This window comes from Nicotiana tabacum, chromosome 7 (genome assembly GCF_000715075.1).
Source record: "Nicotiana tabacum cultivar K326 chromosome 7, ASM71507v2, whole genome shotgun sequence".
Taxonomy (NCBI): domain Eukaryota; kingdom Viridiplantae; phylum Streptophyta; class Magnoliopsida; order Solanales; family Solanaceae; genus Nicotiana; species Nicotiana tabacum.
Window position 1 is genome coordinate 46,126,137 of NC_134086.1, and position 14,950 is coordinate 46,141,086.

A 14,950-nucleotide genomic window follows, 5' to 3' on the forward strand; every position below is an offset into this window, starting at 1 on the left:
ATTTGCTATTTCAGTATTCTATTTTTCTCAAACACAGTAGACTCTTGTTGAACCCTCTGACCCTATGTCTCTTGAGCACTTGTAACAGCTTCGATGTCAGTTATCATTTTCCTTGGATCTTGTGTTTCCAACTTACCACAAACCGACCACCTCAACTTTCTTCACAATTCAAAACAAAACATGTTAGAATGGACTCAGTCAATCCTTATTATTATCAATATTTTTTCATTTTTCATTTTTTTTTCATTTTTTTTTAATGGTGATCGAACCTGATGCGGGTTGCATACGTATCATGTGGAAACATGAATTAGATCTTGCGTAGTTCGGGAAGATTAGGAATAAAGTAAATAAACTACCTTTTTTTTTTGAATTTTTTATTTTATTTTATCGAAAGAAAGACTTATAAAGAAGAAATGGAATATTTTGGATTTTGATTTTTCTTCAACATTTTTGCAAAGAAAGACTTCTAAAGAAGAAAGATTTTTTTTTGAATTTTTTCTCCTGGAATTTCGAAAGAAAAACTTCTAAAGAAGAAAGAAAATATTTTTGGAATTTTATTTTGAATTTATGAAAGAAATGCTTCTAAAAAAAGAAAATATTTTTATTTTTGAATTTTCTTTTCATTTTTGAAAGAAGAATGAAAATATTTTTGGATTTTTGGAAGAAATTAAAAGAAAATATTTTTGTATATTTGTTTTTAAAAAACAATTAGGGTCTAAAAGAAAGGCTTTCTAAAGAAGCAAGTAATGGAAAATATTTTTGAATTTTTTGAAAATTGGGGTAAAAAAAAGACTTTTCTAGAGAGGAAGTAAAGGAAAATATTTTTGGATTTTTTGAAAATTATGGGCCGGAACCGATGAGGTTTGCCTACGTATCTCACATTCGGTGAGAATTAGACCCGCGTAGTTCGCCCAGTTTTGACGGAACAGGAAAACATGACACTTGAAAATTTTGGCTCGTTTTGAAATGGCTTTTTTTTCCAGAATTTTGGCAGATTTTCAGAATTTTCTAAATACCTGCCTCTCACTTTTGTTTCTTTTTTCTTCTTTCTCCTTTTTTTTTTGATTTTCTTGCTTTATTTTTTTTCATTTTCTTTCCCTATTCTTGAAGCCAGTCAACATGCAAGCCGAAATAGACAGATACACAAGTAGCACGTAAGATGCATCAAGATGGTCTTTTGATTTTTGGGTATACATGTCCTAGACAGACCCAACCCCTGTGTTGAGTCTCCAAAGTCAAATGCACGTGATGCAAACATACGTTCCTACTAGGGATCCGGCATGATGTTATGTCATTCTAGGTTTAAAAACATGGGTGTATTGTTCTAAACCTGGCTTACCCGAGCGGACAGCTCGAGCCGACGGGGGCAGCGTACCGGGAATACAGAAGTTTCACCGGCTTTGCAACTTGTCCAAACCTTGTTCTAAAATTGGGATATAACTCTAACAGAAAAGAAGTCACACGAAGTGCACACTTCCTAGATGATTTAGAAGACTCAAAGAGAAGAGGGTTTTCGTAACAGTTTATATACAGTTCAAGCAATATTAAAGCGGTAAAAAGCGGCATTTAGCACATTAGGCTCAAACACGAAAAAAATCAGATAATAGATAAAAGCCAAGTATAATAGTTATTCTAAGCTCGAAGTCTAAACCATGAACCAGAGATTCTAGGTTCGATCCCCAGCAGAGTCGCTAGAGCTGTCACACCTCCTTTTTTACCTACACCCCCGTAAGAAGGTATAAGGGAAGTTTTTTCCAATTTAAGTGACAATCAAAACGGGATTATTTATTTAAAAATTTAGAGTCGCCACTTGGGATAATTTATGGTGTCCCAAGTCACCGGTTCAAATCCTGAATCGAGGAAAAGATTGACTCTGTTTTATAGTACACGAACACAGAAATTCGGGTAAGGAATTCTGTTAACCCGGGTGAAGGTGTTCGGCATTCCCGAGTTTTGTGGTTCTAGCACAGTCGCTCAACTGTTATAATCGGCTCAATTACCTGATTTTAAAACACTTTTGAACCTATGTGCATTGTTACCTTTAACCGCTTTTAATTAATTTTAGGAAGATTCAACGTTATCTAAAACACGTCTTGAACCACACCACATGAAATGCACCCGCGGTCCGCGACATATTTTATTCAACGTTGTTGAGATTTGGATTTGGGTCACATGAAATGCACACCCGAGTTTAGGGAGGTAATATTTTTTCTAAAATAGTGCGTCTAAAGCAACTATGCATCTTCAAGTTTGCGAGGGCCATGGAAAATTCAACTAAATAGCACACCTCGATTTCTAAAGGGTTAGAATTAATTAATTGAGGGCCATGCATTTTTGGGATTTTGTTTGGCATGGCAGCCTCAAATTATTTTAACAGGTTTTATTATTCAAAGTTGTTATAATCGGGTTACATGAAATGCACCCACAAATTTTGGAATTAGGCATCGTAACTATGTCACGGGAATCGTACCCATAATCATAATGGTTTATTTATTAATCGCGCCTAAATCAAGCTACGATGTTCGAAATTGTTCATGTTCCTTAGTCATGTAAAGTCATTGGTTATGAAGAAGAAGTATGGATAAAGTTTATTACGCTTGAGATGGATTCAAAGAAACTTGATAAGAACATTATTCCGATGAAGTGTCGATTAATAAGTTTACACTTGAAGATCACGAATCGGGATGGCCATTGCCTTGACTTAGTTTAATCAACTGCTTTGAAATCTTCACTAGCTTATATGATTGAAATTAATGTGATGACCTTGTAATTTGTTCCATAGCTTTATGAAGGTGGCTAATTAGAAGAACAAGGCATTAAAACATTTTAAGCCTAGAAACACTTTAACTTCTAGCCAACAAATTGAAATGCCACCTAAAATCAAATGGCTAGAATCCTTATTAACCAAAATCTCTTGATTTATTATAATTACAGTCACTTTAACTAATTACAGATCGATAATGCCACGAGTAAACAGAGAAGAATTTTAACATAAATTTGATAATTACACGGCTAAATCTATAACATCGAATAGGAGTGTGACATGAACAATGAACTAAAACAAAGTTAATAGTACCACAGATTAAACAAAACAGACTTCTAAACAATTTTTTTATGGTTAAGATGCTAGATTTATTAAATCATAAATAATTACAGCACAAACAACCAGAACTTTTATTCATGAACTCAAAGCAAGAGAACAATGAATATCCACATACCTAGTAACAAAATCGTATAAGATCGAACACATGAGGTTTGAAGCTCAAGATCGAAACTCAAGCTTTGAACAACAACAAACAAACAATTCTTCAAGCTCCCTGACCGGAGACCAAGCCGGAATCTCGAACGGAATTGAACGGACCCTCAAAATCTTATTCTGTTTTTCTCGACTCCAAATCGCACTCGAAACTCACTAGACCACTCGAGATAAACCAAAACGATAAAGCTGAAATAGGCAGATTTGGGGTTAAATTGTGATGATTTATAGGTGTTAGAAGGCGAAGGAGATGAAGGGGGTAGGGACGGTGGCGATGGAAGTTCAGGCGGGGGTCGTTTCTGGTGTCCAGCGACTGAGGGGAATCAGCCCACGGTGGGGATGGGGGTTCGGAGAAGACAAAGCTTCAGGGGGAGGATCTCTTTTTGTGCCGCTTTTCTTTTGCTTTTTGAGTTGTAGGCTAGATTGGGAATTGAAAACTTAAGGGTAGGGTTTCTATAATTGAGTATTTTATATGGAAGTGGGAAGGGATGATGGACATTGGATTAGAAGGAATTAGATTGCTAGGATTAAATCTTGCACTTAAATGGGCTAATGGGTTGGGAAGAATGGGCTAAGAGTAATTGGGTTGGACCATGTCTTTTTGTGTCTCAACTTTGGGCTAAGAAGACTCCAAAATTATTATTCAAAACCATAGCTAAATTCCTTTAATATAAGATAACTATACTACATGATGCAAAAATAAATTCTAATTAATTAAACTAAACTATATTAAAACATGAAACTATTATATATTTTTTGTATTTTTCAAGATTTAAAATGACTACAAAACATTAATGAACATATTTTTTGTAATTTTTATTTTCTTGTAATAAAATAAAGTAAAAGAGTAAAAATGAGTTGAAATAGCTATATTAAGCCTAAATTAAACATTTACGTGCTAAAATATAAAAAATCTTGGGGAGGGTCAAAAATCACATGTCTACATACATGACGAAACACGCCACCAACTTTATCCCTTTTTCCTCTCTGAGAATATGAGTGAAGGAGAATCGGATGATTCTATTGTGGAAAGGTTTGAGAATTACTGTAGAGAAGTGGAGACGACTGCAACATGTGTGTTTGACCAAAAACTGCTAAGCTTTTCGTTAAACTAATTAATAGAGAAAATGGAGGATAAATCTTACCCAAATGTAATTAACTCTAGATCTAAGCATATTAAATACGAGAATCTAATGAGGCTGAACTTGTATAACATTTCTTAAGATGATTAAAAGACGTCAAGCATAAATGATAAGCTAACATCTTTGATACATTGTTCTGTAGTTGTAAGAGCAAAGAAGGAAAGGAATTAATGTCATTGATAACTATGAGATTTATCTTTATTGATTCAACAATGATGATTATAGAGGTTTGTAACCAAAATCTAAGTTTTTGCATTGTTGTTGGAGGTCTTCTCCCGTTCTTCTGTTCCTTTTTCTCTTTTTGGTAAACCCCCCTCCTTTCTTGCCTTATTACCTCTCATATATATTACAAATCTTCCCCTTTATCTAATGGTCTTTAACCAACATACCCCCTCTTGACTATACTCTTCCTTACTCCCTCAAGTATTATGACATATATTCTGCCGTGCAAGCCTTTTGATGACTCAATCTTAGTAGTGGCCGAGATACTCGTCGCTATTACACCTTGTGGGTATGACTATGGTTTGGTCGACCCCTTACCATTTCTTTTAATGATAATCCACGTGTCGTCAGATTTTGACCCATATAGTTAGTCCCTCCGCCTATTGGGGCTGCTTCTTGGAGAGCTTGATGGGCGGATTCTGTTGATTCAAAAATTAGGTGAAATCTAAACATGTTATACGAGGAATGAGGTCCTTAGGGTGAGGCAGCGATGTGACGCTTCAGGAGTTTGGTTAGACCGTTATGTCAGTTCAGAATTGGATAGCCACATCAATTTAGGATATCATGAATGCTTATTATGCGCCATTATGGCGCACGTTTCCAAGGCACCGTATCGTTTCCTGTGCCCTTTCCATTTTCTGATTGGCGGCTCTTGGTTTTCCCGCTCAGGGCATTTATGTCCCTTAAATAGGGGTGAAGCCTCTCATTTGATTGTTGCACTTTTCAATTGTCTAAGAACTTTGCAAACTTCCTTCCCCTTCTCTAGCCTTTCATGTCTCCGCTTTCTATAGAATTCGTTGTGACCATTACCTTCTTTCCTTCATCGTTTTCGTTTATTACAATTGAAGAAGACAAATGGCTAGTGCTCCTTCCAGCCTGATAAAGATGTTGGTGCTCTGATACCAGAAAGTGACGTATCCCTACTTGAAGAGGGAGTAGAGGTGGTGGAAGACGAGCGATTTTCGACGGTGGATGAGGTAGTTCCCCGTCCCGAGAAGGCGAGGACTGATTTTAACAGCTCTGTCGGAGATGAACCGAAGCCCGTTCCTTCCACTATGGATGAGGCGGTGATCATGATACTCAAAACCAAGTGGGGAATCCTCGATTATATCGAAATGGTACCAGCGGGGCAAAACATAGCGCATTTGCACCACCCGAGCTACTACATATTTTACATGTATCCCTTTGGTATCAGGTACACGCTTCCCCTTCCTTCTCTGGTGGTGGATTACTGCCGCTTCTACGAAGTGTGCCCGGATCAACTCTCTCCTATACATACAAGCTCTTTATTATGCTCATCAAGTATGCGGAGCTGGCCGACCAAGGAATTTCCCTAGAGCACATGCTACACATCTTTGCCCCTTATTTTCTTCGGGGTACGATGATTCATATGTGCCATGGAGGAACCAAGAGTTTGGTGGTGAAGATGGACGATAAGGCCAATCACTACTTCTGGGAAAGCTACTTCTATGTGCGGACAAAGCAATTTGTGGCAAACTCGGGCAGGATTTCCAAAGACATGGAACTTCGCTCGTGAGTTTTCCCCTGTTTACTTTGTGATTTTTCTTAAGATGGTCATCGATCATCTTCCTTTTAGCGACTTCGCTGAGGACTTGTTTTTTGCTTTTGTAGCCGAGAGACTACCTCCCCTACTAGTTGCTGATATCCGCGAGTGGGTGAGCGCAATCCTCCCCTACATGATGGGGATTCGTGAGTGGGCGCCTTTCCATGAGAAGTTTGGGCGCAAGCCTCTTACTGGTGAGTCGGCTTGTTGTAGTTTTTCTTCGTTCTCTGCTTCATAGTTTCTTTAACCTTGTCGTTATATGATCTAATCCCTCCTTGTTGATAGGTCGAAGAGGGGTGAGAAGGACAAGGGCTCCTCTACTCGCATTCCGTCAATCGACGCCCTCTGCTCGGCTTGCGCTGAGGGCTGCTGCTCAGCCTGCACCAAGAGCTACTACCCGGCCTATGCCCACGGTTGAAGCTGTGCTCTTGGAGGTTACTCCTCAGCCAGAGACTCCAATTTCCGTAGTTCTTTCAACGGGCGAATCTTCCCGCGTTGGCAGTGGAGAGGCCCCGTCAAAGAGACGAAGGGTAGTATTGGAAGAGGCTTCTCCAACCAAAACATCTTCGAGGGGTGACCTTGCCCCGGCGGTGCTCGAAATCGGCGGTAGTGCCAACAAAGCCGTGGAGACGACACCTGTTGCGAGTGTTCAAGGGGTTAATGTGGCGGAGGGATAGAGTTCCAAGGCTGCCTTCGCTATTTCGGGCGGCCCTTCAACATCTCAGTAGAACCATTCCCCCTCTTCGGCCAATGAGAAGGGGAAGGGCGTCATGATTGAGGATTATGAATCTAAATCTGACATTGACCCTGAGTACATAAGGATGTTCGATGAGGTCTTTACCCGAACTGTGGTAAGAGCGGAAGGCCCTTCTCAAATACTTGAAATTCCATCGAATCTCAACCTGTTGCAGGACACGGTGGATTTGGTGCCGCAGTTCGATCTTCTATGCTCCACCACTAAAAATGGAGCTTTTCAGGATGTCAGTGACTCTGAGTTTTCACGTGGTATGGCCGCGATGGGCATAAGGGTGAGTTCTTTTTTTTTTCTTTGTCAACTTTATCTTTACTGACTCCTTTCTTCCTTCTCTTCTTCCTCTTTTTTTAGACTTACATGTTGGAGGTTGTGAGTGCTTGTAGGGCTGAGCCACGGGCAAAGATTTTTCTAAAGATGGCTGAGAAGTATCGACGGTATCACAATAAATGTCGTGAGATGCACGAGCAGATCAAAGCAGGAGTCGGTACCTAGTCTACCACAGAATAGTTGGAGAGAATAGATAAGGAACTGATGCGGTCTATCCCCAGATGCAGTGAGTTTAAGGAGCTGCTTCATGCTAAGGACGAAGAGCTTGAGGTGGGCAAAGGGGTTGCCATGGAGTGCGAGGACCTTGGGGCGAATGTGCTATCTTTACGAGCTGTAGTTGAGCAAAATGCTACTAAGGTCGATATTGTAAGTGCAGAATGGACAAAGAAGGTGGCCGAGCTAGAAAAGAAAGTGGTCGAGATGGAGAGAGCCGAGAATGCTCGTGTGTTGGCTTTGGCGACTCTTGAAGCTAAGAAGGTGCAGTTATTGGCTCAAGCTCCCCATAAGAGTCTACTTTAGCCACTGTTCCCCGCTGCCTGTATGAGATATGGGTCTGTGCTGAGGCCCAACATGATAAATACAAGGGTTTGTGAGAGGCGGGGAATGCTCCAGAGGCCGCCTTTGAAGATGCTCTGGCGAAGGCACGTGAAGCTCGTATTGCTTGTGGTTACGACCCTGTGACACCAGAAGCTGGTGAGGGCATTGATGTTGAGGATGGGCTCCTTCTGATGATGATGACTCTGTGGGAGGACGGCGGTGGATGTGACGTTGAGTGAAACATTGTTGCAGCTTTGTACTTAGTTTTTTGGGTCCTTTTAGCGCTTATTTTCTTTTTTTCTAGAGGGCCTATTTCGGCCTTTTGTAAGGCGTGACTGTTGCACACGTACATTTGAATGAAATAGTTTCTTCACTTCTGTTTATGTATGTCTTGACTTTCTTTCTCTTTCTCTCTCGTTTTTCTTTTTGTTTTGTGTTTTTACTTTGTTTTTGGGGAGAAGATTTTCAGATTTCTCCGTGATGAGTCCTTGATCTTTTAATCGGTAATTCGAATGAGGGAGGATTTGGTTTAGTTGACTTGAGTGAAATTGGATCCCGTTGTGCAAGTTCGGGCGAGATTGACTTCTAATTTTCCAACTTGGGTGGAGTCAACCTTGATTTGTATATTCGAACGAGGTCGAATTTAGATTTGCCAACTTGGGCGAAGTCAATCTTGACTTGTATACTCGAACAAGGTCAAATTTAGACCTGCCAAGTTGGGCGAAGTCAATCTTGATTTGTATATTCGAACGAGGTAAAATTTAGACTCGCCAACTGGGGCGAAGTCAATCTTGACTTATATATTCGAATGAGGTCGAATTTAGACTTGCCAACTTGGGCGAAGTCAATCCTGATTTGTATATTCGAACGAGGACGAATTTAGACTTGCCAACTTTGGCGAAATCAATCTTGACTTGTGTATTCAAATGAGGTCGGATTTAGACTTGCCAACTTGGGTGAAGTCAATCTTGATTTATATATTCGAAAGGGGTCAAATTTAGACTTGCCAACTTAGGTGAAGTCAATCTTGACTTATGTATTCGAACGAGGCCGAATTTAGACTTGCCAACTTGGGAGAAGTCAATATTGATTTATATATTCGAACGAGGTCGAATTTAGACTCGCCAACTGGGGCGAAGTCAATCTTGACTTGTGTATCGAACGAGGTTGGATTTAGACTTTCCAACTTGGGCGAAGTCAATCTTGATTTGTATATTCGAATGAGGTAGAATTTAGACTCGCCAACTGGGGTGAAGTCAATCTTGACTCATGTATTCGTACGAGGTCGAATTTAGACTTACCAACTTGGGCGAAGTCAATATTGATTTGTATATTCGAACGAGGTCAAATTTAGATTTGCCAACTGGGGAAAAGTCAAACTTGACTTGTATATTCAAACAAGGTCGAACTTTCCTTTCGTTTGGCGATAGTTGATGGCTGTAAGCGTGTTAATTCGAGCAAGGTCGTAATTGTATCCCGTTGTAAATTTGAGCGAGGTTGAACTTTCCTTTCGTTTGGCAATGCCCAATGGCCGTAAGGGTGTTAATTCCAGCGAGGTCAGAATTGTAACCTATTGTAAATTCAAGCGAGGTCATTTTTTCCTTACGTTTGGTGATGGCCGATGGCCGTAAGGGTGTTAATTCGAGCGAGGTCAAAATTTTAACCTATTGTAAGTTCGAGCGAGGTCGAACTTTCCTTTCGTTTGGTGATGGCCGATGGCCGTAAGGGTGTTATTTCGAGCAAGGTTGGAAATGTAACCCGTTGTAAATTCGAGCGAGGTCAAACTTTCCTTTTGTTTGGCGATGGACGGTGACCGTAAAGGTATTAATACGAGAGAGGTCGGAATTGTAACCCGTTGTAAATTCGAGCAAGGTCAACCTTTCCTTTCGTTTGGCAATAGCTGTAAGGGTGTTAATTCGAGCGGTGTCGGAATTGTAACCCATTGTATTATTTTTATTGGAGAACATTACACGTCGCCATGTTGTTTATGCGTGCGTCGGGGTGAGTCCCGGTATACTTGGTTTTGATTTCATTGGAGGATACTGTGTTCTTATGGGTGAGTCCCATTTCGCTTAACTTTATTTTCATTGGAGAATATTGTGCATTTCATGGGTAAGTCCCGGTTTGCTTAACTTTGCTTTCATTGGAGAGTACTGTGTGTCATTGCATAGTTTGTACGCATCGATAGAGTCCCAGTTTATTCGGTTCCTTCGTTGCTCAGCCCAGAAAAGGCCATTGGCGCGACGGATGATGAACTTTTTGTTTGGGTTACTGGGCACTAGGCTTTTCCAGCCCATGCTACATTGGTTGGGGAGACTATACGTTTCATGGACCTGATGCTCAATCCCTAATTTCAGAGATCGTTTCTAAATAATGTCGACTTGTTCTGGGTCAAATCTGTTATTTATGATATGGCCTGGCGCAGAGGGCTTTGCTCGATCGCTGCTTGCGAGATGGTGCAGTGTGGAACATTTCCCGGTGTCTGGTGGTGTTCGTTCCTCGTTCGCGTACCTGTGAGAATGCTCATGTTCCTGTTCTCAGCCAAAGAGAGTATGATAAGTTAAATCCAAATGCAAGAGTATGATAAGTTAAATCCAAATGGAATTGCATGTTGCCTTGACCTGGAAAGTCGGTGAAGGGGAGAGGCGTTGTGGGGTGCTTGAATGGCGGTTTCAGATTTAGTAGCCGCGTTTGACCTCATCGTTGGTCGCATCTAGGCTTTTCGTGGGCTGGACTTACTTCTCTTATGGGGTCTCAAATCCGAGTCCCAATCCGATCCAGCTCGATATGCGCAGACAACAAGGGAAATATGTCATACTCTTTCATAAATCACGCAGCGCGTGTGGGTATGAAAATAAGGCGGGATACTCCCAGTATTTCAGAGAGTCACTCAGTATACTATCATCTTTCCTAAGAGGTGGGAGTACAGGCCGGTACATAGCGTAAACACATTAAATCGGATTGCGGTCAAGCTAGGTGTGTAGTGACCGTGGTCCTACTTCGAACAAGCATATGACATGCCGAACCCATCGCTACAGATGAGGCATGGATTTTGCATAGACATCAGACATGACTTCGATTTCATGTAGAGATCTGACCCAGATTGGTTTCGTCATCTAGAAGGCTTATCTAGCACTTTTTTGAGTTGGTGTTTGTACCGAGATGGTGAGGTTACGACAGCCTGGAAATGATACTTGGCTGGTTTTAAATCTAAAGGAAACTAAAGATTTGGCTAAGAAATCCCCCACAGACGGTGCCAAATTGTTTGATGAAAAAGTGCTAAGCTTTTCGTTAAACTAATTAATAAAGAAAACGGAGGATAAATCTTAGCCAAACGTAATTAGTTCTAGATCTAAGCATATTGAATAAGAGAATCGAATGAGGACGAGCTTGTATAACATTTCTTAAGATGATTAAAAGACATCTAGCGTAAATGGTAAGCTTACATCTTTGATACATTGTTCTGTACTTGTAAGAGCAAAGAAGGAAAGGAAGGAATGTCGTTGATAACTATGAGATATATCTTTATTGATTCAACAATGATAATTACAAAGGATTGTAACCAATATCTAGACTTCCGCTTTGTTGTTGGAGGTATTCTCCCGTTCTTTTGTTCCTTTTTCTCTTTTTTGGGAAACCCCCTTCTTTCTTGCCTTGTTACTTCTCATATTTATGTTACAAATCTTCCCTTTATCCAACGGTCTTTAACCAGCATACCCCCTCTTCACTATAATCTTCCTTACTCGCTCAAGTATTACGACATATATTTTGCCGTGCAAGCTTTCTGATGGCTCGATCTCGGCAGTAGGTGAGATACTCGTCACTATTACGCCTTGTGGGAATGACCATCGCTTGGTCAACCCCTTACCATTCCTTTTAATGATAATCCATGTATGGTCAGATTTGAACCCATACAATGGGGTGGACAACTTGAACTTAGTGCTCTAACTCGTGTATTAAGAAACATATCATGATTTTTTCGGGGTCCTTTCGTAATATAGAGATGGGAAAAGAATACAAATCTTACAGAAGCACTAGCTCTTCTACTTTAAGTATAATATTGCTAAGGCATGCATTTGGGTTTGGCGAACATTATAACTCGGTTGTCCGGAGGTTATCTTGAGAGGTATGTTCTATATCATGTGATCAACTGCTTTTGTAGAAACTATATTTGTAAGCTTATGTTGTCCTCTTGGTTTACTACAATTGCCATTTTTTGTGTACTGAATTTTGTTGGAGCGATGCTGGTTTTTATGGGAAGCAATGATTTCATTTCAGCAGTAATACCTATTGAGGTGAGTCATATTCTGGTTGCTTGGTAATTTTACTCCATCTTGATTTTTCAGTTAATATGAACCTTTATCGGTTATAGCTGAAATCCAGTAAGGTCTTTCCCAGGACAGTCCCAACTTCCTAGCATTGACTTCCTGTGTATTATGAGTTCCATAAAACCAAGTCTCCAATTTTGAGATAGCGAAAATTTGCTCTGCGATTATAGTATCTTTCCATCCTTTGCTTTTGTGCGACCATTCTTACATAAGCCAAGTTCTGATGCTCCTTAAGCAAGTCCAACTTAATCAACATTGCTTCATTATTCTCTTGCTCGTTTGCTCGAGAATACCTCATGGTCGGTTCACCTATCTCCACCGGAAGAAAAAACTTCTGCATCGTACATAAGGGAAAATGACATTTTTCCTGTGCTCAACTTTGTCATTGTTCGACACACCCACAATACTCAAATAACTCTTTTGGCCACTTGCCTTTAGCATCCTCTAATATCTTTTAGAGGCTTTGAATTATCACCTTGTTAGTTAACTCCACTTAACTGTTAGCACTTGAGTGGTACGAGAGGACGTGACCCTTTTAATCTTTAATCCCTCTAGGAATTTTGAAATCTTGGAACCTATAAATTGTGGCCCATTGTCACAAGCAATTTATTTGGTACTCCATACTGCAAATGATATGATCCCAAATGAAATCAATCATTTCTCATTCTCCAACCTTGTTGAAAGCACATGCTTTAACCCATTTAGGGAAATAATTAGTCAAAACTAAAATAAATTTTATCTGCCTAGTCCTTTGAGGCAGGGGACCAATTATATCCATCTCGTATTTCATGAATGGCCACACTAACACTACTGAATACAAAAGTTTCACCGGCTAATGTACCCATGGAGCATGGTTGGCACTTATCACACTTTTGTACGAACACCTTTGCATCTTGCTCCATACAGGGCCATTAATAAGTGCCTCTCAATAATTTGAGCACCAATGAATCTGTACCAGATTGATTTCCACAAACTCCTTCGAGAACTTCCCTGATGACATAATCAACTTCTGATGGTCCTAAACACTGAGCCAACTGACCCTAAGAAGACCTTCAGTATAATTGTCTGTATATGGTAAAATCGGAGGGTCCAATTTTCCATCATTATGATGCCTCGTCAGCATGTTTTCAAAGGCTCATGGCTATGGTTGAGATTCACCCTCGAGGGGCTACCGAAGCCCGACCTCGGGGCAGTATAGATCAGCGGTTATGGTGAAAAAGTAGGAAGTTCCCAAGGCACGTAGCTAGAGCCGACAAAGTCTGTCAGGCTAGTCTAAGCCCGCATCATGGCATTAATTGGCTGTACCAACTCCATATCTTTGTAATAAATGTATTTGTACTATGTTGGGATCCCCCTCCATATATAAAAGGGATCTTCATTTTGTAGTCATCTGATGCTCAATATTGAATACATAAGAACATTCTCTTTGCTCTCTAACATATCTTCTTGATCTCATTACTTCGATTTATTGCTTATATTCATTGTCTTCTATTTATTGTTCATCATTCATTGCTTATCATTAATCATAAAAAGCCATCATTATAGCTCTCATAACTGGTCTTACTCCCTCGACCGTTCTCTGCTGGCCATCTGACTCGACCTCGAGACCCTATACACGCCAGCTCGAGGCCCAAATCTCCAGCCGTTCGATCTGACTATTATATCGTTTTCTAGCTATAATCTTACTTTTTAATCTCTTACTTTAGTATCCATTGCCTAACAACTGGCATAATAATAAATCACGTATTTTTAGAACCACAAAATTAAATTTAATTTTTATTACTATTTTCATAGTAAATAGTTTGGTGCCCACCGTGGGACTAAAAATAACAGTGATTATTTTTTTGCCGGTTTAACTACATAACGCAAGTTACCTTTCACACTTTTTCTTGTCCAAGATCTTTGATTTCAGGTCAAAATGTCTAAATGAGTAAACAATAATCTTCAGGATCATGGAGAGAATGGTGTGGATGTTCCCGGTGTTGGTGTACCACCACGAAACCCTGAGAATGCACCTGAACCAATTCCCCTGGGCGCGGTCTCACGCGATGCCCAACACGTTGATATAAGCTCACACACTAATAGGAGCGTGCACCGAGGAGACCAACGAGAAGCTAAGAAAACCCAAACTAGGGAAGAATGGAAGGTTAGACTTCACATTATTTTTGAAATGTTACAGGCACAACAACTGGCTATTGCTCAGCTGCAAAGTCACCAGAAAACTCCCAGCACCGTAGCGCCAGGGACGGCTCCCCCAGCCGAGCAGGTACTAGAGAGATCAAGCAACAATGGGTCGGCAACCGACCCCTCCATCGTAAAGATGCTCGAGGACCTCACAAAGAGGATCGAATCGGGCAAGAATAAGATAGAATCCAACGATAAGAAGGTCAAGACTTACAATTCTAGGGTCGACCAAATTCCGGGTGCACCTTCGATCTTGAAGGGTTTGGATTCAGAGAAGTTCGTACAGAAGCTGTTCCCGCAGGAAGCTGCTCTAAAACCCATTCCAAAGAAGTTCAGGATTCCAAACCTTGCAAAGTACAACGAAACCTCATACCCTAACGAGCATGTCACTGCCTACACTTGTGTAGTGAAGGGCAACGACCTAAGGGACGACGAGATCGAGTCTGTCCTGCTAAAGAAGTTTGGGGAAACGCTCTCGAAAAGGGCCATGATGTGGTATCATAACCTAGCTCCAAACTCACTAGACACATTAGCCATGCTGGAAGATTCTTTCATAAAAGCACATGCCGGTGCCATCAAAGTAGCAACAAGGAAATCCGACATCTTCAAGATCAAGCAGAGGGAGAATAAGATGCT